General features: G+C 40.6%; 1 protein-coding gene and 1 non-coding gene across 2 annotated transcripts in view; one reads left to right on the forward strand and one right to left on the reverse strand.

The window, feature by feature from the left end:
• Positions 1 to 27,410, forward strand: part of CSMD1 (CUB and Sushi multiple domains 1) — a 1,461,432-nt gene that overhangs the window by 519,145 nt on the left and 914,877 nt on the right. The gene's annotated exons all lie outside the window — the stretch shown is intronic.
• On the reverse strand, positions 13,791 to 13,863 carry TRNAG-GCC (transfer RNA glycine (anticodon GCC)). The gene has a single exon. It is a non-coding gene; the product is annotated as a tRNA-Gly (tRNA).

Raw genomic sequence — 27,410 nt, forward strand, 5'->3', positions numbered from 1 at the left:
GAGAAAGAATCCTAATTCTGCCTTTGTTATTGAGATCTTTTATTAAAGAACTTTCCTTGGGCATTTTGTGTTCCTGTTCCTGGACAACAATTAGATAGCCACACAGGAATCCCTGTTTAGTGGACTGTGTGGTTCCATCTGACCTGCAAGTTTTCCAAAAAAACCCTACTTCCCATGTTTGAAGTGCAATTAAATTATTACCTTCAAATTATGCTGTTTCTTTCAGATTTTCAGTTGATGAACTCTCATGGAAAGGGACAAAGCTACACACCACTGCAGTAGCACATTGTATCGAGCCATGTACAGATATGGCAGATATGTTCTGGCCATTAGGTTTTTCGTCATGCTGAAACTAGTGTTTTTTTTTTTTAAGAAGATGTTGGGGGTAGGAGGTTATTTATTTATTTATTTATTTTTGCTGTGTTGCATCTTCGTTTCTGTGCGAGGGCTTTCTCTAGTTGTGGCAAGCGGGGGCCACTCTTCATCACGGTGCGCGGGCCTCTCACTATCGCGGCCTCTTGTTGCGGAGCACAGGCTCCAGACGCGCAGGCTCAGTAGTCGTGGCTCACGGGCCTAGTTGCTCCGCGGCATGTGGGATCCTCCCAGACCAGGGCTCGAACCCGTGTCCGCTGCATTAGCAGGCAGACTCTCAACCACTGCGCCACCAGGGAAGCCCCTGAAACTAGTGTTTTTATTTACCTAGAATTTGACAACTACTTTGAATTTTTTTTTCCAAATTTTAATCTTGTGTTGAATGTGCTTGCTTCCTTCTAAGGGCAAAAATCCCTGGATTAAACACAGACTATTTTAAAATTTTTTCGGTACTGAGTCTGTGTGTTCCGGATTAACTCCCCCTTCAGGTCAGTTATTTTATTAATCCAGGTGTTACCAGGATCACATTACACTGAATATTCTTCTAATTTACTGTGTCTATGGGTTTGATTTGTTTACTTTATTTTATTTTATTTTGGCCACACCACACGGCTTGTGGGATCATAGTTAAGTTCCCTGACCAGGGATTGAACCCAGGCCCATGGCACTGAAAGCACTGAGTCCTAACCATTGGACCACCAGGGAACTCTATGGGTTTGAATTGGACCCCACCAGGAGCAATAATTATTACAAAGGGAATTTAAATCTTTCTTATTTGGCATGCATTACTACAACTACTTTTAATAAGATCTACTGTATCTAGCATTCATTTATTATATACATCTTTTCACATGTGCTATGTTTAATTCTTGTAGCAACACCGTGAAGGAAGTATAATTCTTTGTCTCATTTTATAAATGATTTAACTGAGGCGGTTATAAATAAGTGGTCCATCATTACCCAATTTTAAAACATGGATCTGGGTCTGTAATCCAGTAGTCTGATTCCAAGTTTCATGCACTACAAACAAGAAAACAGCAATTTCACATTCTAACCATTCCCCATGATAATTGATTCATTCAGTCAGCATTTATTTATTGACTGTATACTATGTGCTGAGATACAATGATAAACGCAGTAGGAGGAAGTGAGTGAACTGCCCATAAAATGTGTAGGGCTCAGTGAGGGGAAGATATAGCCTCAATTATTCTTATTTTTTAAGATATGTTTAATAGATTTTATTTGTTGGGGCCATTTGAGGTTCACAGCAAAGTTGAAGGGGCGGTACAGAGATTCCCACTCCCCACACGTACATAGCCTCCCCCATGATCAGCATCCCCATCAGATAGATGGTCCATGTGCTACAACTGGTGAACCTCCATGGACACATCAACACCACCCAGAGTCCACACTTTACTTTGGGTTTCCCTCTTCGTCTTGTGCATTCAGTGGATTTGGACAAATGTGTAATGATGTGTATCCATCATTACAGTATAATACAGAGTATTTTCACTGCCCTAAAAATTCTCTGTGCTCTGCCTGTTCATCCCTCCTTCCCTATTACCTCTGCCAACCACTGCTCTTTTTTACTGTCTCCATAGTTTTGCCTTTTCCAGAATGTCATAGAGTTGGAATCGTACAGTATGTACCCTTTCTGGATTGACTTCTTTTATTTAGTCATATGCATTTAAGTTTCTTCCATGTCTCTTCAGAGTTTGATAACTCATTTCTCTTTATCCCTGAATAATACTTCATTGTCTGGATGAACCAGAGTTTATTTTATCCATTCTCATACTTAAGGACATCTTGGTTGCTTCCAAGTTTTAGCAATTACTCTGAATATAGCTACTGTGAAGATCCATGTGCAGGTTTTTGTGTGGACATAGTTTTCAAATGCTTTGGGTAAACACCAAGAGTGGGATTCCTGACAGCCACAATTCTTTATGTGGTAATTAGGGAGCACAAATTCATGAATGATGAATTCATGATGAATTTGCTCAATTAATGTAGAAAAAGATGGGGGATGGAAAACTAATTGCCAGGTATTTCATCTCTGTGCATCCCTTTGGATTGATGCATTGGCTTGTATGCCTAAATTATTTTCAGTATTAAAGCTTTTCCTCTGCAATTATTCATAAAACTGAAATAACTGAAAACTTTCAGAACTGCAGGGTGACTTTGGAGGAATTATTTACCTAAGACAAGTACCATCATTAAATACACCAAAGATGATCAGTTACATGGCAGTGTGGGAATGCAACCCATTCTTCCTTCTGAGTAAAAGATAAAAACCCCATACAATGTTCTCATAATTTTCTCAGAAGATTAAATGTGGAGGAATGAGTGACTGGTTTTCAGGCCCTTTGTTGGTCTGAGTTATGTCTTTCCTAAATCAATGTCTTAGTAAAGGTTTTGTTTTGTTTTGTTTTGTTTTTTTAATGAAAGCTTATTTATTTATTTATTTATTTATTTATTTATTTATTTATTTTGGGCTGTGTTGGGTCTTCGTTTCTGTGCGAGGGCTTTCTCTAGTTGTGGCGAGCGGGGGCCACTCTTCATCGCGGTGCGCGGGCCTCTCACTGTCGCGGCCTCTCTTGTTGCGGAGCACAGGCTCCAGACACGCAGGCTCAGTAGTTGCGGCTCACGGGCCTAGTTGCTCGAACCCGTGTCCCCTGCATTGGCAGGCAGATTCTCAACCACTGCGCCACCAGGGAAGCCCAGTAAAGGTTTTTCAAATATCTGTCACTTTATCTTGTCACAGTACAGACATATGAAAAGGTACCTTTTCGTGGTATAAATTACCAGCCCTTACTATCAGATTTTAAAGTCTAGATTTGTTCATTCTTTTATGTTAATCGGTTTCTTAAATTTGGAGCCCATCTCTTTTGCCTCAAAGATTCTTAACATTTTTAGATTGAGCTCCTCTGGTACAATTTCTTTCCCTCCCTGTTTGACTGCGTCTTTGGTCTAGAGCCACAGGCATCTATCTACTGGGACCACTCCAGAAGCTCCGTGGGGAAATGCAGAGCTGTCCTATTCTTGGGATGACCCGAGTGTGGTGACTCAGATAGAACGCGATCCCCAAGGGCCCGTTCTCTTTCCTTCCTGACGCCTAAAGAGCTATCAGGGAAAGTCTGGGATGACTTTTACCGAGTTTCATCTCAATGGTTCCATTTTGAAGAGAGAAAATTGGTCTCTGAGCCAGTCTTCACTTACTGTAAGTGAAGGGCTCTGGACATACTTGAGGAACCATCCAGTTATTTTATTATCGTCTTGTCTCTGACACCCTCCAATTTCTAGTTAAGACGTGTTTTGTCCTTCTTCCTTAATACGTGTTTTTTCTTAACCAATCACAAATGTAAAGTCTTGAAACAGACTGTGTACTGAGAGGGTCTGTTTTTCTGGCCCATGATTTAGCTTGCAACGTTTTACTTTTAAATACGTTTCAAAGCAAAAACAAACAAATAAACCATTAGGCATACATACATACCTACAAAAACATGTAATTGGATTCCCCTGATACGACTTCCTCTTTAGAGAATTATAAGTACATGACTTGGAAAGAAACTAAAGTGTAGATGTACCTCATTATAATTTACATTAAAGTTTAATTTTGAAAGGGTCCCCCAATTGCTGAATGTTTGTGGTTTCCCTTTCTTAGCTTATGCGCTTTTGCACACGGACACTATATTTGTTCCTCAGGTTTGCTTGGCTCTTCCAAATTATTTTATTTTCAATAGTTAAGAAGATGTATCTTTTCTTCGATACCAGCTGGGCATTTCTTTATCTTCAAATTTCAGGCAGTAGATACATAGATAGATGTATAAGTAGGTGGATGAATAGATAGGTAGAAGGAGAGATAGAGAGGGAGATAAAATATTCAAACTGAAATGGGGAATAGTAATCACTAGCTCTGCTGTTTTGATTTTGTTTGCTTGTTTGTTGTTTTTGACTTTTCCATATCAGCTACAGCAACCAGGCAAATATTGTATCAGACTAGAAGAGAATTGATACTGAAAAATTATAAATTTTAATACTCCTGGAGGAAACTCTCTGGGAATATGAATGGTCAGCTAGTGTCCAAACCAGTCTGCGTAAACGGCGCGTCCTCTCTCCAAATCAGTTTAGCATCTCATCGTCCCCGTCTTCCTCGTGATACCTTTCACGCCCACCACTTTCGTTGCATTTCCTCTGCCATTATATTAACCCAAGCAGTCATTAACTCATATCTGAACTATTACATGACTTTCTAAAGATCTACATTCCTTTTGTTTCTCCTCTTCTAGTCAATCTGTATATTGTTGTAATATACAATAATAATTCATCATTCCCCCCCAAACAAAGTTTGAAAACTTTACTAACTCCACTGTCTGTACCGTATTGCCTTCAGTCTTTTAACGTTGACCATCTAATGGCCCCTAAACACATTGCCAAGTATTCTTCCCTACATACATATTCGGTGTGCCCCGCCTTGTTTGTCCAGTGCGCATCACGCATTTTTAGGCAGCATCTCACTTACACCATTATCCTTGCTGGAATCTTAACCCTAAGCTGTCTTCCTGGGAGCTAGCGTCCTTCCTGGCTCTGAAATGCATCTGTATCACAGCAACTGCTGAGTCCCTCTCAGCAAAGACCTGTCCTCTAAGCTTCATCTGCCATCACACTGCTTGATTGACATTCCCCCGTGAGTGTCTCACAGGGCATCCAAGATGAGGCACCCACAACTGAAATGTGGATCCCCCCCACCCTGCACTGCTGCTCCATCCACAGTCCAGACATCGTCCTGATTCACCCCTTTGCCTCACTCCCCACCATCAATCCATCAGCCTATGTGTACCTCCAGCCTAGGTCTCTAACCCACCCTGACCCTCCCACGCCCTGCTACCCGCTAAGGCCAAGTCACAGCCGAGTCTGGCCTGGATCCTGCAGGTAGCATTTGACTCCTATCTTTCCTTCATCGCTGCCACCTCCCCTGGGTCACCCTGGCCCACAAATAGTGACCTCATCCTAGGTGTACAGCACGGACTCAAACCAGGATTGTCTCCAAATGTTAGCATCACCCCTGCATGGAGTGTCACGCCTCTAAATCCCCAGGCGCACGCTGGCACCCCCTCCGTCTCCACAGTACCCTCTCCAGCCAGCCTTCCCACGAGGGCTCTCTTTCATTTTTTCTTTTCTTACAAACCTTCTCTTTCTCCTCTCAATCATAACCTGCTAAAATTCAGTTTTTGAATAGGAAAGACAAACACACATCCTCTTATATATATATATTTTTTCAATTTATATGAAATAAAAAACTCAGACAACATGAAAAACTTTACAATACAATACTTTGAGTCATGAGCCAACATGTAAATCTGTGTAACTTCTATTTGATTTTTCAATTCAGATTTAAGTGGATTGCATAAAAACTGTGTGCATCTGTTGGCTTTAAATAACTAATTCATCTTTCTAGACATTGTGTTGAATATAAAACTTAACTTTCATTATCTGTTACATTTGCATTTACCTCATGGGAATTAAAAGATGATTAATTTAAATTGTGTAGAATAAATAATTACTTTTTTCATGTAAATATGATTTTAGTTTAATTAGCAAAATGTTATGTAAATATATGTAAATCATACTTTAAATATTTACATAATGTGAAATTTAATTTTTTTTGTCTACTTGTTAATATAAACCTGGAAATAGTTAATCCGGCTTGTATCATTTATGGTGAGGAATTTTAGGCACAAGAGCATTTGAGTCAATTACATGGTTAAAATATTCAAAGCAGAACTTGTTCAAACTGTGGCACATCTAGCAAGTTACATAAATGTGAAATTGTTCACAGCATTTCTAAGGGGTCTTTTCTGTGAATAAATCCCACCCTCTCTATGAATGACTCCCCACACAGAAAAAGGAATGAGAGGGAGAGAAAAGAATCAAAAAAATATATATATGTATAGAGAAAACCTGTGATTTGTTAAGTCTGAAGTAATTATGTAAAGTCCACTTAGAATGATTAGCCAACCTCCAACTGATTTGATTAAAACACATTTAAAAGAATGGTCTGTATTTTAAAAATATATTTTAATACAATGAAATGAAAAGGAAGTTGACCGAAGGGAAAATATGGAAACTCAAAAACTAGTCAAACTTATTTTTAAAGATTGGATGAAGGTAAAATATTTCCTAGAAAAAGCACCTAAGGAATTATTTTTGGATTTTAAAAAATGATTTAACGCGGTCCGTATCCAACTCATTCTTCTCATCGCTGAAGACGTTAGGCTAATTATTAGCAGTGTTGAGAAATATAATCATATTTTTTAAATGATTTTCCTAAATCCTCCTATTCATTTATTTAACATACTCACTAAAACTTAAAGAACTGTATGTCTGATTATCATTTTACCAAAGATTAGAGGTAGTGAAAATTATGGGACTTAATTCTCTTCTGTGTAGTAATCTGTTGAAGAAACAGGAGTTTCAGTAAGGTTGACCTGGAAACCAGGGGTCCGTGGTAGGGGGAGACTTCCTCTCATGGCTTCTCAGTGAGCCCCAGCAGTGCGGCAGGAGGGGACCAGGAAGGGGTTCCCCGGACTTGCATGCTCAGTTCACTGGAACAGATGAGTGGACTTTTTGCATGTTTCTCGCCCTTTCCCTGGAATGAGTTTAAACAGTTACCAAGAAATGTCTATTAATCTGTAAAGGAATTTGAAATTGTCCTCTTTGGTAGAATTTACGTAGTGCTCTCCTAAGGAAAAAGTTTTTCTCTCAGGATAATCAGAATGATGTCAATCTTAAGCTTCGAAGTACAGCAAGCAATGAAAAAAAAATGTCCCCTGCCTTGAGAAGTATGCTGAATATTATTATATAAAAGTAGCTTAGCTTTTTTTTAGATGCATGAAATGTCTAGTAGAATTTGCATAAATCCCTCTTCCTGGGTGACATCTTTACATGGAGAGCTGGGGACATTGGTATATTTAAAACCAATACAGTTTTATAGTGCAGAGTCTAATTTTGATAAAATTCTATTATCCATTTCTCTATTGCCAAATACTCCATTTTGAGAATAAGGCCTTTTTTGGTATTTTTATCCACCTAAGTACAACTTAAATTATAAAAAAAAATTAAATACAGGGGCTTCCCTGGTGGCGCAGTGGTTGAGAGTCCGTCTGCTGATGCAGGGGACACGGGTTCGTGCCCCGGTCCGGGAAGATCCCACATGCCGCGGAGCAGCTGGACCCGTGAGCCATGGCCGCTGAGCCTGCGCGTCCGGAACCTGTGCTCCGCAACGGGAGAGGCCACAGCAGTGAGAGGCCCGCGTACTGCAAAAAAAAAAAATTAAATACAGAATACTTCTATACATACCAGCACACAGAAGTCAACATCTTTATCAGCTTTTATAAGTATTTACAGATACCAGTGAGTACGTATCAGATTTTAAAGAGCTGGTCACAGGGCAGTTATTGTAATTTTTTCCTTTTCACCACTCTATGTGTGATGATTATGTTGGATAATTACGTTACCCACAGGAACAGCGGTTGCCCACATTTGGAATTCTCAGTGCTAGTTTTATAATCATCTTCTAGCAATAAAGAATGACCAAATTTTTTATTTTATATTGGATTATAATTGATTTACAATGTTGGGTCAGTTTCAGGTGTACAGCTAAGTGATTCAGTTATACATAGACATCTATCCATTCTTTTTCAGATTCTTTTCCCATATAGGTTGTTACAGAATATTGAGTAGAGTTCCCTGTGCTATATATATGAACTGCTATATCAAAACCTCATGGGAGACAGGGATCAAATGCTTTTGAAAATGTCCATTTGTTTGTTCGCTTTGGTTTTGCAATACGGAGCCAAGCTGCTAATAATAACTTCAGTGAAAAGAAAAGTTCAGAAGTGCATACAAACTAATTTGCTTTCCATTTATGAACTCGTTCCTCCATGAACACGTTTCAGAATTCAGTGATGGAATTATTCCAACTATAACTAAACATTTATTAAATCCGAAATCGATCATAAACTTTGTTAAATTCTAATCCCTTCTCTCTTTTTGCTTTTGTTACAATTTGCATCCTCACTATCTATTCTCAAGATTGTCCCTCATGCTGACTAATCATGTAGACAGTACCTGTTAACATCATCGTCCTGGCATCACTTTTCCCAAATGTTTCTATTTTGTCATCTTACTTAAAGAATACCTTCTTGTGTAAGATAGGCCAATGCATTGTAATGCAATAAAGTGCAAAATGTTTACTAAAAAAAAAAAAAAAAAAAAAAAAAAAAAGAATACCTTCTTCATCAGCCAGCACGGAGCCATGAGTTATGATCTACCACTTCATGCTCTTTCCTGTATGTTGGTTTAATTTATAAAGACAGTTTTACCTAAAATTCTGCTAGGAACTATCAGATGAGGTGAGGAAAGCATTGTACTCGATTCTTATTCCAATTCCTGATAATAGCCATCAACTTTAGGGATGATCTTTGGGGTTCTGGGAATTTGTGTATCAGACTTGGAGTCCAGGTCTACATCTTAGTTTGTATTATTAAAGAAGTATAATCCAAGAACTGAAGAGGTTTCTGAAGTTTTCCATGATTCAATGAGTTATTTCTAATTTTCTGGTTTTGTTTTCTATTTCAAAACCTTCCCATTTTTGTCCTTGAAGAAACTATAAGCACATCCGATCAAGACCCAGGTGTTAATTAAAGAGCAGAAAAGGTGGGAAAGCTGACACTTAGGAATTTATTTTTAATTCATAATAGATAATGACTCATGTTTAATGTTTTTCTTTGTAAACAACATTACCTAGTTTTTGTTTTTTAGTTTCCCTAATTAAAATATGAACTGCTTGACAACAGGGCTTAAATGATAACTTTTCACATCAAGCCAAAAATGTTTTTCAGTGAAGTCACTTTGAAAAATTACTTTGTAATTCAGTCAAAAGTGAAGGGTCCTAGAGTCTGTCATACAGAGTGAAGTAAGTCAGAAAGAGAAAAACAAATACCATATGCTAACACATATATATGGAATCTAAAAAAAAAAAAAAGTTCATGAAGAACCTAGGGGCAAGACGGGAATAAAGACGCAGACCTCCTAGAGAATGGACTTGAGGACACGGGGAAGGGGAATGGTAAGCTGGGACAAAGTGAGAGAGTGGCATGGACATATATACACTACCAAACGTAAAATAGGTAGCTAGTGGGAAGCAGTCGTATAGTACAGGGAGATCAGCTCAGTGCTTTGTGACCACCTAGAGGGGTGGGATAGGGAGGGTGGGAGGGAGGGAGATGCAAGAGGGAAAAGATATGGGAATATATGTATGTGTATAACTGGTTCACTTTGTTATAAAGCAGAAACTAACACACCATTGTAAAGCAATTATACTCCAATAAAAACGTTAAAACCAAATAAATATGCTCAAAGCATTGTGAAAAAAAAAAAGTGAAGGGTCCACTCAAAACAGTATCAAGCCTATTATGCATGTGACCAATTAATATTGTTTCTGGAGTTAAACACACAGAAAAGCAGCAGACATATGCAAATTTAAGTTTGGTTTTGCTCATTTAAATATCTCCATTTTATATGATAAATCCATGTCCAATGTCATTCCTCCCCAAATGAGGCTAACAGAGCAGGTTAATATTACAGACTTTGTCTGACTTTAAATGCAGCAAAGTATTAAAGAGTAATGCATGTTATGTGCTTCTCATAAAAGTGCAAAAGTAGGTCGGGGGCATCACTGCTCTTAATAACAAATACCCGCAAATTGATGAATGATGCAGTGTCAATAATAAGTACAGCAGTCATTGAGGCAGCTTCCTTTCCTGGACACTTTCGAAACAATTTGTAAATACTTCCTCATTAATTTCTACTAATAATATGTAAAGTAAATTTTATTATCCACATTTGGCCTTTGATAGAGCTGGTATAAAAACTAATAAATGAAAGTCAGAATTCAAATTGTATTAAATCAAAATGCTCTAAGTCTTGGACATCTAGAATGGATCACAGGTTTCTCTGGCTTGTTATCTTTATTTAAGCTTTGATTGAAGTGAAGCAGATGTAGAAAGGAATGGCAAAAAAAAATAATTCACAATACTGAATGCCAACTCCATTCTCCTTACTCACTGATACCTCAAAGAAGCTCTGCAAAAGCTTCTCACTAAAGCCCCATGCTCTTCCCCACCCAGGCTCTCTGCCTTCTTTGATCCATTCAGTGACCTTCTGAAAAGCCTCTACAATTTGACAGGCACCCCTCCTAGAAAAAATGTTCTAAGCAAGGCAGACTTGGTCCGTGTCCTGTGGAGTTTACAGAAGAGACAGGTGACCAAGTAGATCGTCATTATAAAGAGTGAGGAAGGTTATGCAAAGCAATATTTCTTGAGAGTTCTGAAGACCCACTGCATTGCCATCACCTGGGAGACTGGATTTAAGATTAAACTTCCTGGATCCCACCTATATTGTTTAATCAGAGGCTTTGGTGGCAAGACCAGGGAGTCTTCATCCTAGGTACCCCTATTACGTTTAGATTTGATAACCTCAGCCTGGGGACTGGGATGTGCCAAGGGGACACACAGGAGGGGCAGGTAACCCTATCCTGGAAGTGAAGAAAGACCTTCCAGGGAAAACAACTATTGGGTGACTGTAAGGATGAGTAGGAGGCAGCCAGGTTGAGTGCAGCACAGCGTGGTGTGTGGAAGCCAGGAGAATAGTGATTCCCAAGGTGGGGAAGGATGAGTGGGCTGGTGGGCATGCGTGTGTGCGTGTCCAGGAGGATGAGAGCTGAAACCCTCCACTGCATAGTGGTGTGATGTCACCTTGCTGAGAACAGCCCCAGTGGGGTTAGTGGTCAGTGAGTCAAGTACAGTGAACTGATGAAGGCAACAAAGGTGAGAACAGGGACGTAACAAGTGCAGGTATTTCTTCCAGCATGTTTGTCTGTGCAGAGCAGAAGGAAGTTAGACGAGTTGGTGTGGGAGACCTGATGTCCGAGAATAATATTTTTGAAGGTTTGAAAGATTTAGCTTCACTTCTTAGCTGGTAGACATGGATTGAACATAGAAATGAAGAAGAAGATGGATAATCAAGAAAGGAGATGATGAAAGCCAGAGAGAGAGAAGAAATGGAGAGCAAATGTGAGACAAGGGGAAACAAATATTAAAATAAATATTAGAGACTATCATAGAGAGAATACAGGAAGAGAATGACAGGTAGAGGAGAGGATACAGCTGAGAGGCCAAAGAGGAGAGAAAGAAGCGTGAACTGATGCAGGAAGGTAGCAGGAGGGCGAGGATGGCAGAACATGAGAAAAGGAGAGAATGTGAGAGTTTCAGATAATGAAAATGTCAGAATGAAAAAGAGATGGAGAAAGTGAGCCAAAGAATGGGATCCAGTGTGTAGGTACAGAAATGACAGCCAGAGAAAGACACACCTTGGAGAGGGGAAAACCATGGGTTTGAGGTAGGTGGGTTAGAAGGAAAGGGGATAGACATAGGAGTTTCTGCTTTCTCTGTCATTAAAGGGCAAGGTCATCTGCTCAGAGTGGCGAGAAGCCATGTCTTAGGTTGTGTTCTTTAAGAAGCAGATCCAGACTTGGAGCGTTACGTGTAGGTGGGGGGAGTGTGAATGCCTCTTGGAGAATCTCCAGTAAAGAGAAGGAAGCAGGATGGTACAGAAGAAGCTGAACGGTGGTGCAGTTGTGGCGGAAGCCTTAGCAATTCCATGGGGGGTTGTGGGGGGGGGGCTTGGAGCTGTGCTGGCCCACCAGGTATGTGCTGAGATGCCCTCAATTAGGCAAGAGGATGGGGACTTTGTATCACCCTTTATCAACCAGAGATTGAAGGCAGGCTGCTCCAGAGAGAGGGGGTAACCTTGGGTGCTGCAGGTCTCCAGAGCCAACCAAGCTCAGTTCCCAGGGAGGACTCAATTTCATCTTAAAAACGAGGAAACAGAAACTCAGAGCAATCTGGTAATTTACCCAAACCACACAGCTGTTAAGTGGTTTTAAAAAGCTTCAATCCCAAGTCAATGCTGCCAACATTCACTTTCATTTTGTTCTCTTATGCTGTGAAAAATATGATGAAATTTGACAAGGATGAGTACAAAATTTTGATTTTAGGTTAAGAAATCTGTAGCACACATTTAGTATTTCAGTTGAAACAGATCATAGGAATTAACTGACCATAAACTCAATATAACTTGACAGTATAATAAAGCTTCGGGTTGCTATAGGCTTTTGGATGTTTCGTAAATATTTGATGAACGGATAAGTGAAAAAGAGTAGAATCTTCTGGTGCATTAGAAAAGCCTAGTGTCTATGTCATACTTTACTTAGGGCTAAACTGCACTGATACAGAATATTGAATTTTACACTAAAGGCCCTATTTCAAGAGCTTGACAAATTTGAAAATGACCAGTCAGATTGGTGATGAGACTAAATTCAATGCCAAGGTGCAATCAGAAAGAGTGTAGCAATGGTATTGTTCTGAGAAAATGCGATTTCCACAGGCATTGGAGTTGTGCTTGCATTGAAATTTTCTTTTGCCTTCACATTTTGGGTCTACACCTTAAAGAAAGAAGTGCAGCTGAAAGGGATGCTGACACATGTTTTATGAATATGTGTGTGACCTTGCACAAGTAACACCCTCCAGTGGGTCTTTGTTATAACATGTTTATAAAGATTATAAAGATGTATCAGAGGATCAGTGCAATACTTTGCAGCTCTAAGGTTTGATTAATTGGCTAAATTACTTAACCTTCTACAATCATTTCTTCATTTGCAACTGAAAGATAATCACAGTACCTGCCTCGTAGGATAATTATTAAGAAGACATGAGATTAAGTATGGAAAACATTTTAAATGTTTCCTGACACATGTTTGCAATAGATGTTTGCTTCTGTTTTTGTGGAATACTGGACGAAAGTTTTCTTAGTCTATGTTTCTTTTTTTGTTTGTTTTTTTTGTGTGTGTGGTACGCGGGCCTCTCACTGTTGTGGCCTCTCCCATTGCGGAGCACAGGCTCCGGACGCGCAGGCTCAGTGGCCATGGCTCACGGGCCCAGCCGCTCCGCAACATGTGGGATCTTCCTGGACCGGGGCACGAACCCGCGTCCCCCGCATCGGCAGGCGGACTCTCAACAACTGCGCCACCAGGGAAGCCCTATGTTTCATTGTTTTAATTCAAGTTTTTATTTTGAGATAATCTAAGATTCCCATGCAGTTGTAAGAAATAATACAGAGAGTTCCTAGGCACTCTTATCCACTGTGAACATCTTGGAAAACTAGAGTACAGTAATACTGCCAGGATATGGAAATTGATACAGAAAAGATACAGAACATTCTGTCACTACCAGGATGCCTCCTCTTGTACTTTAAAAATTTTTTTTCTTTTTTTTTTTTGGCTGCAGCGTGCAGGATCTTAGTTCCCTGACCAGGGATTGAACCCGTGCCCCCTGCAGTGGCAGTGCAGAATCTTAACCGCTGGACCACCAGGGAAGTCCTTGTACTTTCATAGACATGCAGACTTTCTTCCTGTTATCACTCCTTAACCCCAGGAAACCACAAATCTGTCCTCCACTTCTGCAATTTTGTCATTTCCAGAATGTTACATTGAAATTTTGGAGTTGTAATGGAATGTTACACTGGAATTATACATGATGTAACTTCGGGTTGCCTTCTTCTCATTCAATATAATTCCCTTGTGATTCATCCAAATGATTGCATGCATCAATAGTTGGTTTCTTTCATTTTTTACCCCTAGGCTTTTTTAGCTGATTAAGGCTGCAAAGAATGCATTGGATAAAAGTTACATTAGAAAAGAGTTAGAGTGGCCAAGAGATTTCAAAATATCAGCAAAGATGATTTCAGCAATTCCAAATCATTTTCTAAATTGTCAGAATATAGAAGAAGAGTCATTTGAAGTTTCTTCAGAGTGGCCTTTTTTTTTTCTCTCTCTCTCTGAGATTCCGTTCAGTTTGCCTTATTCCCAGAAGCATCCCTAAAATTCCTAGCTAGACCAGCAGTTGCTTGTTCAGCACCCTCACTGATAGCAATTATTATCCCTCTACACACAGGTTATTTGGGCAAAAGCTTTGCCAAGTTCCGTTAACTGTTAAGATGATCCATTACAAGAGAGGATAAGGTTGCTGGGTACCACAGCCGTCCAGCGCTGCCTCTCAGCGGTGTCAGTGATGGTGGGCTTCTCAGCAGAGGCAAAACCGAGTCTCAGGGCTGCTCAGGTGGCTGGCCCCCTGTTCCCTGATCTGTAAACACTTTCAATGTGAAGTGTATTGCTTATGAAATTGAACAATATTTGGATAGTTTCCTTAAAAATAAATCTAAGTTCCCTGTCATCAATCTACTGTTATTATGTGGTCCACATCCTTTTTTGTAGACAATTTCTTTTGTTAGAGTACCAAGCCATGCCTTTGTGTTGTTGTTGTTACTGAATTTGTCTTAGATCGTGATTTCTTTCTTCCTCTTTGAGTTGTCACAACTGTGCTGAAGACTGGAGTTCTTGCTCTGCAGAAAGGGAATAGGAAAGCTACATTCAAGATGCCCGCAAAAGTAAGATGGCAGACTGGCTCCTGGGCCATCAGAGTCGATTAGTGTTGATTTGCTAGTGTCATCACTACTGGTCTAGCTAATGCTAGGACTCTCAGTTAAATGGGAATTTAAAAACTGTTGTAGGTTCATTGTTACTTTACCTCTCCCACCAAGATTCGTCGAAGAGCTGAGTTCCTCAGTGTTAGCAGTCTCCCCTCCCCCAAAGGGGTTATAAAAAAGATGGGGTAAAATTGTTTGATGAAAGCTATTCCAAGATGATATATTGAAAAATAAATCATTTAAAGGGTTTAAGTGAAAATTTGGTTAAAACTAGGGATTTACAAATTTTAAATCAAATACTGATTTTATCTATGGCAATTTTTTTTTTTTTTCTGTACATGGGCATCTCACCGTCGTGGCTTCTCCCATTGCGGAGCACAGGCTCCGGACGCGCAGGCTCAGCGGCCATGGCTCACGGGCCCAGCCGCTCCGCGGCATGTGGGATCTTCCCGAACTGGGGCACGAACCCGTGTCCCCTGCATCGGCAGGCGGACTCTCAACCACTGCGCCACCAGGAAAGCCCTATCTATGGCAATTTTGTTCTACCATGGAGTGCTTTTGCTTTTTACTACTTCAGTAATTTTTGCCCATCTTTCCCTTACAAGTTGAAGATTTTCTAACTTCTGGCTTTTTTACCTTCATTTTCTCTTGTAGTCGGGGATTGCTGCTCTCCAGTGTAAAACTGAAGCGTTTGGGGGGAAAAAAGCTCCAACAAAATCTTCAAATTCTTTCTCTTTTAATTACTCTTTTCTTTTGCTCTTATGAAAAATAGTGCAGACATAAGTAAAAACAAAAACATAAAGCACACTTACAGTTCGGTCCTTTCAAAGACAAATACCCCAACCATTTTTTATATATTAATGCATTTGACTTGCTAATTTTAGAGGGTTTTTTTTTCCTTCCATGTTCATGAGGCATAATGGTCTATAATTTTGTTTCTTTTTTGTTTGTTTCCTTGAATGTTGTTGGTAGTGCCTTTGACAGGTTTTATTATCATGATAATGTTAGTCTCATAATACTAATTGGAAATCTTTGCCCCTGCTCTGTTTTCATAAATATTTTGGATAAGATTGGTGTTATTTTATTTTTAACTGTTTGACAGAATTTGTCAGTGAAACCCTCTGGACCTGTTGTTTTCTTTGTAGAAAGATTTTTAATAACAAAAATTAAATTTCTCCTAGAGAGACACATCTACTCAGATGTGACATTCTGTTTCATCTTTTGTCAGTTTCAGCAGTTTGTACTTTTCTAGAATTTTGTTCATTTCATGTTACTTTTCATAATTTTTGTCAAAAAGCTCACAATATTTCCGATATTGTTTTTTTTGTTTTTTGTTTTTTTTTTGCGGTATGAGGGCCTCTCACTGTTGTGGCCTCTCCTGTTGCGGAGCACAGGCTCCAGACGCGCAGGCTCAGCGGCCATGGCTCACGGGCCCAGCCGCTCCGCGGCATGTGGGATCTTCCCAGACTGGGGCATGAACCCGTGTCCCCTGCATCGGCAGGCGGACTCTTAACCACTGCGCCACCAGGGAAGCCCCTATATTGTTTTTAATGTCCTTGGATTCAGTAGAGATATCCCTCTTTTGTTCCTAATGTTGTCAAATAATATCTTTTTCTTGATCAATCTGGCTAAACTATTACCAATTTGATTGATCTTCCCAAAGAAGCACCTTTTAGCTTTGTTAATTTTCTCTATCATTTGCCTTTTAAATATGTTCTAATTCTGGACTTACATTTATTATTTTTTTCCTTCTCCTTATTTTGGGTTTAATTTTCTCTTTTTCCTTTAATGTCCTGAGACATAGTCTTAGGTAATTGATTTTATATGTTTTTTTTCTTCTGTAGTAAAACATTTAAGGCTACATATTTCTCTCTAAATACTTCTGTGTGTAATTGGATTCCAGAAATGTTGATATATCTTAATTCTATAATTTAATCTGATTTTTTTGTTTCCTTGTAATTATTTCTTTGTCCATAGTATATTTAGCAGTTGTCTCTTTAATTTCCGTATTTGGGGTCTCTGTAATTACACTATTGTTATTGATCCCTAATTGTGGTCGGAGAACTTACTTTTTAAATTTATTTATTTTTACAAAAAAACTGGACCTATTTAACATACAGTTTGATGAGTTTGGACATACGGATATACTGCAAAACCATCACCATAGTCGAGGCGATCACCAAAATCCATCACCTCCAAAAGTTTCCCTGTGCCCCTATGTTTTTCTTTTGTGGAAGAACAATTAACGTGAGATTTACTCTCCTAACAAAAATTTTCCAATGCACAATATGGTGTCGTTAGCTGTAGGCGCTATATCTAGCATGCTGTCTATTTTAGTGAACATCTCTATTTGTCCTTGAAAAGAAAATATGTATCTGGCTGCTGTTGGATGTAATATTCTGTAAGTGTCAATTAGGTCAGTATTACTGTAGCATTGTTCAGAACTGTAATGTTATTCTTCGTTGTTGATTGCCAGATAACAGCACAGCAGCTGAGAACAATAGTAAATATTAGTCGTCTCACACAGTTTCTGTGAGTTCTGAGCTCAGGATGGGCTCCCTTTGGTGGTTGTAGTTCAGAGTCTCTTAGGAGGTTGCAGAGAAGTCATTGAGTAGAGCTTCAGTTACCTTGACTTGGGGCTAAAGGATCAGTTCCCAGATGGCTCTCCCACATGGCATTGACAAGAAGCATCCTTGCTGGCTGTTATCAGGAGGCCTCAGTTCCTTTGTGCCATGTGGACCTCCCTGTAGGGTGGCTTGAGAGTCCTTTTCACGTGGTGGCTGCCTTCCCCACAGGGAGTGTCCAAGTGCAGGGGGTGAGGAGTGAGGGGTGTGGTCTGTATTCACAAATTGCACTGCCATTCATACAGTACCTCAGGGTTTAACAAGATCAGACCTCCTCCCTGTGGGAGGGGGCCACATAGGTCTTGTTAGGAAACAAGACTCATTGGAGGTATCTTAAAGACTGTGTAACTTTATCTTTAATTAATTTTATTCAAGTATAGTTGATTTATAATGTTGTGTTAATTTCTGCCGTACAGCAAAGTGATTCAGTTTTACACACACATATATATACATAGTCTTTTTAATATTCTTTGCCATTGTGGTTTATCACAGGATGTTGAGTATAGTTCCCTGTGCTCTACAGTAGGACCTTGTTGTTTATCCATTCTTTATACAATAGTTTGCATCTAATAATAGACTAGGTAACTTTTAAAAAGTGTGTCACATCATCGCTCACTGTCACACATTGTATATTAAAGTGAATCACTTTTTATCTCCTATGGCAGAAATGCAACAATAGTCCTTCACAAGGAAAAGGTCCATGTTTACAGATTCTTTTACCTCATGTAGGCTCTCAAAAAAGAGACCCAATACAACTGATTAACGGTAGCTTGTGAACTCCAGGGAGGAATACAATTAATTATGGCACTGTACATGAGCATACTGGTTCATGGCTTTCAAATGAAATTTTTTCATCCTGAGAAACCTATGTGTTAGACCAGTTTATATCATTATCATCTTTTACAAGTAAGATATTTAAAGGCCAGAGAGCTTCCTACACCTGAGTCATGTAATGAATAAGTAGCAGTATGAGAATGAAAGGCTGGAGTCTCAGACAGTCATCCAAGCATGACTTATGCTGCACAGCCAGATAAACAGCCAGAGGGATTGGAGATGGAGAATCAGTGTCAGGCAGGGTATTTGAATGTTTTCCCAAACTATTGGGAATATTTGTCCGTTGGGAGATCTTGGTGCATCATCTCCATAAAACAGCTACCATTTTAATCTTATCCCTTTGTTGACATCTTTTTAGATAGAAATGAATATAATTGGGCACCTGGGACAGAATAAACAAAGCAGCTATCTGTAAAAGTTATAAATTATATTTAATTATCAAATGAAATATCTCTGGCCTTTCCCCAGGTTTCTGCGTTCAGAAATTTGAAGATGTTTTTGCAGAGAACACACTTACATTGTGAATGATTTCCTTCTGGATTGTGTTGGGGGTTAGACTTTTTAATGGTTTTTTTTTTTTTTTTTTTTTTTTTTGCGGTATGCGGGCCTCTCACTGCCGTGGCCTCTCCCGTTGCGGAGCACAGGCTCCGGACGCGCAGGCCCAGCGGCCATGGCTCACGGGCCCAGCCGCTCCGCGGCATATGGGATCCTCCCAGACCGGGGCACGAACCCGTATCCCCTGCATCGGCAGGCAGACTCTCAACCACTGCGCCACCAGGGAGGCCCCTTTTTAATGTTTTTGAATGAATACACTAAAGGCCAGCAGGGTTCCAAAATTATCAATTCAGGATGGGAAGAATGAATTATTTAAGGGATGGCCATGTGTTTCATTTGGGAGCTGTAGACCCACCGCACTAAGACTCATTTTCCACCTGTCAGACCTCATCCTGGAAAAGGATACAGAAACCTTCTCCTGGAGAAGCTGAAGCAGCAAACTTTCAGGTTTGAAATGTGTTACTGCTTGAGACATACTCCAGCATTCTCTTCCATTACCCACCTGGCTTCGAAACTGTTTTGAATAATCGGGTGGATAATGAATTCACAGAGCTTGCCTCTCTCCAGAGATGCTCCTCTTCATCTAGATGAGCTCTTTTGTAAATAAAAAGCCTATATTGCTGTCAACAGCTGCTCTGATTCCCAAGGACTTAAAACCTTCCTGCTGTCTGTCATAAAACTCTGGGCAGGTTGAGGATTGCCCCCGTCTGATTTATTTTATCTTATTTTTATTTATTTATTTATTTTTTACCAGGTTAGCTTTTTCAGACATCTGTGACAAAAAGTGCTTTAGAGAGAGAGTTTGTTCAACAAGTCAGGTTGTCTGTGACGTAGAAGGGAGACTCTTTTTCCGGAAGGAGAGGCCAAGCTTACTGTATGAAAGCATCATCGGAAAGGTTCAGAATAAGCCGGAGAAACAGTCATATGTGCAGGATGTGTTGTGTGTTGAAGTCATGAAATCAGCGTCTCTTTCTTGCATTTGGTTTATCTGGTATTTTGCTTATTACGCCACACAACTAGCTCACCTGTTAAATACACAAAACAGATTTTGGGCTCTTTTATCCAAAAGCTTCAGGATCCATCAAATACTGAGTCACTGAAAATGCTTTGGATGCAGTGATGTGAGCGGGAAGCAGTCCAGTGTGGTGACAATGAACCTGTGCTTCTGAATCAGCCAGACCGTGTCTTAGAGGGTCCAGAACTGGGAAATCACAGCCTTGTCCTAACAGCTAGCTGTACCTGCGTGAGCAAGACCCCTAACTCTTCCAAACCTTCACTTAGTAACCATTACTTCAAGTGCTATTTTTTGTTGTTGTTGTTGTTCGCAGGCCTCTCACTGTTGTGGCCTCTCCTGTTGCAGAGCGCAGGCTCCAGATGTGCAGGCTCAGCGGCCATGGCTCACGGGCCCAGCCACTCCGCGGCATGTGGGATCTTCCCAGACCGGGGCACGAACCCGTGTCCCCTGCATCGGCAGGCGGACCCCCTACCACTGCGCCACCAGGGAAGCCCTCAAGCGCTATTTTGAATAAAATATACAATAATGCGCAGAATAGTTAGGCAATTTGCAAATGCCACTTCCATGGCCCATTATGGGGCCTGGATGTACTCCCAGAGATTTTGTGAGTTTCCACACTGTGCACACCACCATGGTTTTATTTATCACTATTATTCTTTCTTCCACAGGGCTTTCCTCACTGCCCTTTGCCAACTCCTGGTCCTTTGAACAGTATTGTCTTTATGGTTCTGTCTTTTTGTACTTTTGTTCTATTAGCTCATGAAGGCACCTTGCATTCATCTTTGTAAATTATGTGTGGACGGACTGTTGTCAAATGCAAAAATGATCAAGGGACTAAATGTATATAATTCTGTGAAATCTTTGAGAATCCATGAGAATTTCTGAGTTTTCACATGACTGTTCTTTCTAGGGGAAACAAACGTTGGTTGCCAAGACATATTTTGTTAAGATTTCATAATCAAATTCTCTTTGTCATACATAACATACTGCAGTGACCTCCCTGACCACATGATTCCAAATCCTCCTTATCGAGTGAAAATAATCCCTAAAAAATCAACCACTTTCAGTAGGAGTCAGGGTGATAGCGATCTTATAATTTAGCAGGAAAAGTAAACAAGGTTTCTGACATCAGTTGAGAACTCAGATTCTGCTGTGCCCTGGTCTTGTAACCATTGGCCAATAATTCACTGGTTAAGGAAGTCCAATTCAAGGAAAAAGAAGGTGACCACCATAATTTTCTTTTTGCTTCCCTTTGTGTGGACAAACTGTTGGGCAAAACAATTTCCCCATTCTTATAAGAAATATACTTGAGAAAAGCCATAAGTTTTATCTTAATAATGCCAGTGATTTATAATATTATTACACATTTTAAAGATATCTTGCCATTTTGTACAGTAGACATGGGTGTCTGGTTTTACAGTCCCCATCAGTGGTAGAGGGGGAGACAACAGAAAGTCATTTACCTGGAAAAAAGAGTGGTTGATGAAAGAAACATTTTCACCTCTATGATCTGTAAGTTTTCTTATCCCCTTTCTACCAGTGGTGAACCTGAAACGCCCACAGTGTGATTCTTCCAAGGGTGTTCAACAAGCAAACGTCAATTCTGGGGGCTCAGTTTAGAGTTTTGACTTTGAAGGAAGCATTGTTTCTACCATAGGAAAGCAACCAACATCCATAGTCACTGAATTATTAACCATCTAGGATGTCATTTAAAGTTTGGAATGAAAAACTTTGGGTGTTTGCTATCTCCTTTGAAAAAAACCCAAGCAGCTATTGGTGAATTTCCTCTCTCATAGAAAGAGGGTGTTCGGTAATTTCTTACTGAACTGAGCCAAACCACTTCACTCGTGGTCAGGGTCAGAACTATTTCTTAAACCGGACTCCCCTATGACTGAATCAAATCAGAGAATATCTGTCCTTAGAGCACCAAAGTGGTCAGCCCTTTGCAGTATACTTAACCTTTGCAGAAAATAATACAGTCCTAGCTTAGACCTCAAGTTCCTTATGAAATAATTGAGGAGGTAAACAAAAAAATAGCTAATTTTGGTGAATAAGTAAAATGAAATAAGCCTCCTAGCATGTGGCCAAGTAAAATGCTGAGGAAATATAGAGAAATGAGGGCTGTGGGCTGAGTGGCAGAGGCTTGACTTTATGGAACATAATAAAAGACAAATGTGATCATATTTACCCTATTAAAGACCTGTGATGGAAAATCCCATAGGAAAAGGTGCAGACTTTCAGAAATGTTATGAAGAGCACTTCACGAGGTGTTACCATCTTCCCGGCTCAGTCACTCACAGGTTTGCCGTGTGACTTAAGTTGGATTTACCTGCTTTTCCGTTGCAAAGACCCAAAGCTCAACCCCACTCTAAACAAACACCAGTTCTGCCTCAGAGACACTTATTTCCCTCCTCTTCCTTATAAATCCCCATTTCGCCCTCAATATTCTATCTAAATACCACCTTTCCTTAGAAACTTCCCTTAAACCCCCATGAAAAATTGACTGGTTCCTCCTCTAGGATGCGTTACCCATCTACACATGAGATTAACGACAGTCCCTTTGCATCCAAGCAGATGTTGGTTTGAATTTGAGGTCCTTTACTCCCCTTTCCACATGGCTTTAATGAATGCGTCCTAACAGCTCTGTACTTCAGGTGTTGTCTTAGACTGTTTGGGCTGTGGTAACAAAGTGCCACAGGCGGGGTAGTCTATAAGCAACAGAAATTTACTTCTCACAGCTCTAGAGGCTGGAAGTCTGAGGTCAGGACAGCAGCACAGTCAGGTTTGGGTGAGAGCTGTCTCCCAGGTGTAGATGGCCACTTTCTCGTTGTGTCTTCAGATGTTGGGAAGAGAGAGAGCTCTCTTATGGTTGCTTTATCAGGGCAGTAATCCCACTTGTGAGGTCTCCGCTCTCATGACTTAATCACCTCCCCCTCCTGATAGCACCATGTTGGAAGTTACATTTCAACATACCAATTTAGGGGAAACACATCCAGTTCATAGCTGAATGTTTTGTAGGGTGCTTCATTTACTAAATAGGGATCATAATGAAATCTTACCCATTTTTGTACATTGGTGATGATGTCTATAATGGCACAGTTCCTTTCGGACATGTCTTGGACATTCACTATGTGGAATTCCGACACTGTTTTGTTTAGATCTCTCTTTATCTAAGCCTGTGAAGTGCTCCGTGGTCGGGTCATGACTTAGCCTTCTGCACACTCAAACCGTGAGAACAATGCCCGTCAAATAAGAGCCGTTGTTTAAAAGTGGACCATGGTGGGCCTCCCTGGTGGCGCAAGTGGTTGAGAGTCCGCCTGCCGATGCAGGGGATACGGGTTCGTGCCCCGGTCTGGGAGGATCCCATATGCCGCGGAGCGGCTGGGCCCGTGAGCCATGGCCGCTGAGCCTGCGCGTCCGGAGCCTGCGCGTCCGGAGCCTGTGCTCCGCAACGGGGGAGGCCACAACAGTGAGAGGCCCGCATACCGCAAAAAAAAAAAAAAAAAAAAAAGTGGACCATGGTGATGGGCTGAGAAAGAGGAGAACCATTACTAGTGAGAGAGTGGAGCGGCCGAAGCAGAGAGCCACTTATTTGAGGAATAGTGGCTGTACACACGCGCCTAGAGGGTGTGCTTGGAAGGGCTGGTGGGAATAAACATGGAGACAAAAGTGCAAGTAAATTAGTGGGAAATCCTTCTATTTGGAATCCTTCAAATTCCAGCACTGATGACTTCTGTGTTATTTGGAAAAGGCACACATCTCCAAAAGATTTCCTTAATCTACTATGTACACACACACACACACACACACACATACACACACACATATATTATTCTCTAAAACTCTCGAAGGAGACACCTAGCAAAGGGACAGCAGGGGGAAACCCTGACCATTAGGCACCAGTCTGGGTGGTGATGGTTAAAACCCTGCATTGGTCCTGGTCACCATATCCCCCCGTGATGTTGCTTCCTGCAACTGAACTGATAAAAAGATTGCAGTCCCTACTTTCCATCATTTAAAATAAATCCATGGTTCTCTTAGCACTGGGGAAAGCAAGTCAGATTATTGTAGGAATGAACTAACGGAAACCCACAAAAGAGAGCGGGAGGTACTGCCTCTGTGTATCAATTCAGCTCTTTCCCAGTGATGAAATCTTTCATGTTTTCCCTAAAAAAGTGTATTTAATGTAGAGTAAAATACATCAGAAAACATCTTCAGTGTTTTGGCATCAGACTTGCAGATGGCTTCATTGTTTAGACAGCTTTGGTGATAAGGTGATGGTCAGTGTGGTGACAGAACCCTGAAGGATGAAACCGTCTCATGGTGTTCTGTATTCTGTTTTTTTGTTGTTGTTTTTTGTTTTTTGTTTTGTTTTGTTTTTGCAGTACGTGGGCCTCTCACTGTTGTGGCCTCTCCCGCTGCGGAGCACAGGCTCCGGACACGCAGGCCCAGCGGCCATGGCTCACGGGCCCAGCCGCTCCGCGGCATGTGGGATCCTCCCAGACCGGGGCACGAACTCGTGTCCCCTGCATCGGCAGGCGGACTCTCAACCACTGCGCCACCAGGGAAGCCCCCTGTATTCTGTTTTGAGTCAGAGTTAAAATAGTCATCACAAAGCAGAATAGAATGCTTGATTACAGAAATTATAGAAAATATATTTTAATCCAGGGGATGCAAGCACTGCCTATTCACATTTTGTTTATCTGCTCATGGTATAGTACTTAGTAAACTCCTGCACTTCACTCCCACAGGCTGTATCTATTCATTCATTTGTTTCCTATTAATAAGTGAACATGTTCTATAGCCGCCCTGAAAGACCAGCTTATATTAACACTTTGCCTTTCTCTCTTTTTAAGATCCAGTACTGAATATAAGTTGCCTCAAACTCCACATTGTTTGAACTAACCCTGGAAATGGAGTGTGTTAGGCCTGGTTTTGAGTGACTTAATTAGTAGAAATGAGATGTGTGACCAAAAGGAGATGAATGGTATAATGATACTGTTGATATTGCATTCTGGAAGAACTCAAGTCAAGCTTGTGAGATTTTCGTCTTTCCAAAATGTAAGCATTTGTGTTGCTTCAAAGGAATCCAGCAAATATGAATAATTTTAAAGCATCGTCTCTAAGCAAGAAGCACTGCAACTTATTTCTCAAAAGTAGAGTTAGGGGCTTCCCTGGTGGCGCAGTGGTTGAGAGTCCACCTGCCGATGCAGGGGACGCGGGTTTGTGCCCCGGTCCGGGAAGATCCCACATGCCGCGGAGCGGCTGGGCCCGTGAGCCATGGCCGCTGAGCCTGAGCGTCCGGAGCCTGTGCTCTGCAACGGAGGAGACCACAGCAGTGAGAGGCCCACGTATCACACACACAAAAAAAGTATAGTTAGAAATACACTTGAACTATAGGAAAACTAAAAATACTATATTTCACATCCAAGATTTTACATTAGAGTTAATATCAAATGTCTCATTATGACAGTTAGACTTGGATTATTAATTCATGGTTCAATTATGTAAAAAATTGAAATGTGTAGGAGGGAAATTAAAAGGAAAAATGAAATTAAAATGCAGCTAACTGAGGGTTGAAAATATTAAACTGAATTGCCATTGGAAATGTGTAATCTGATCTTAAAATTTTTATAGCATTTTCCATGTCAATTAATCGAAGATTTCTCTTTGACATATAGGCATTTCTTGCAAACTTATTTTTTTCCTACTCCCTACTGGTGGATAGCATTTCTTGAAATAGCACTATTTATTCCAACTGAGAGATGAAAGAGGAATCTGAGAGCCTTGGACACACAGGCAGGGTAACAACGGCTATGGAAAAGATTTTATGACGATGCCAAGGTCTTCTGGAAGGACATTGCTATATTAGGAGTCAATTAACAATCAGAAATGAGCAAAAGGCATGTTTCAGCTCAATTTGGTTTATGTCTCTGAAAACTCCCATGGAACCAAGTAGGGATGAAATTTGGAATAAGCTGAAAAGGGCTTAGCAGCCTTGGGAGCAGAGACTAAAGAACACACTTGAGAACATGAAAAGCAAGAATTTAACTTTGTGACTTAGGAAATGAAGAAATGAAAAGATCAGATACACTCCATCCTGTTATCCCGGTACCCGGCATGCAGGGCAGTCGAGCTGAGACAGAACGAATCTGACAGGCATAGCACTGCTCTTCCGGGGACCTGTGTTTCCTTCCGACCGTGTTGGCCGAGGTGGTGGTGGGAAAGTGAGCCTGTAGGAGTAAAGGGCTGGTAGGAGGTCGTCTCCACACCCACACTGATGAACAATGAGAAGTATCAGATACCAAGAGTAAATTAAGTTTTATTTCTGTTCATTATTAAGACTCAGGAGCCATTAAAAGACACCTCTGGGGCTTCCCTGGTGGCGCAGTGGTTGAGAGTCCGCCTGCCGATGCAGGGGACACGGGTTTGTGCCCCGGACCGGGAAGATCCCACGTGCCGCGGAGCGGCTGGGTCCGTGAGCCATGGCTGCTGAGCCTGCGCATCCAGAGCCTGTGCTCCACAACGGGAGAGGCCACAACAGTGAGAGGTCCGGGTACTGCAAAAAAAAAAAAAAAGAAACCTCTGATGAAAATACTAGAAGTGGTAGTAGCTGTATATAATAACTGCTAAACGGGATTTTACACAAAACAAAGCTAGGTCCCTGAAGTGAGTTATTGAAAAACTGTTAGAGCCGAAGGCTGGATTTAGACTTTTCTCTGGGGACGAGTTCTCTGACTGTAGGCTATTGGACATATGATTTCTCTTTCTGGACACCACTGGATTCATTGTTGAAATGAAGCAGTGGCTTCAAATATGTATTATCTTTTTCTACCAAATTGTATTGAGCGTATAGGCTATATACTGCATAGTAACGACTTTTCTTTTTTTAACTTAACTCTTTATTTTTTATTGGAGTATATTTGATTTACAGTGTTGTTAGTTTCAGGGGTACAGCAAAGTGATTTAGTTATACATATGCATATACCCACTTTTTTTCAGATTCTTTTCCCGTATAGGTTATTACAGAATATTAAGTAGAGTTCCCTGTGCTATACAGTAGGTCCTCGCTGACTATCTATTTTATATACAGTAGTGTGTATATGTTACTCCCAACCTCCTAATTTATCCCTCTCCCACCTTTCCCCTTTGGTTATTATAAGTTTGTTTTCGAAGTCTGTAAGTCTATTTCTGTTTTGTAAATAAGTTCATTTGTATCTGTTTTTTTTTTTAGATTCCACATGTAAGTGATATCATTGATGTTTGTCTTTGTCTGACTTACTTTACTTAGTATGATAATCTCTAGGTCCATCCATGTTGCTGCAAATGGTATTATTTCATTCTTTTTTTTATAGCTGAGTAATATTCCACTGTATATATGTAAAGACTTTCCTTGAGCTGTGATTGTC

This window comes from Mesoplodon densirostris, chromosome 20, assembly GCF_025265405.1.
Source record: "Mesoplodon densirostris isolate mMesDen1 chromosome 20, mMesDen1 primary haplotype, whole genome shotgun sequence".
In the NCBI taxonomy this organism is placed as follows: domain Eukaryota; kingdom Metazoa; phylum Chordata; class Mammalia; order Artiodactyla; family Ziphiidae; genus Mesoplodon; species Mesoplodon densirostris.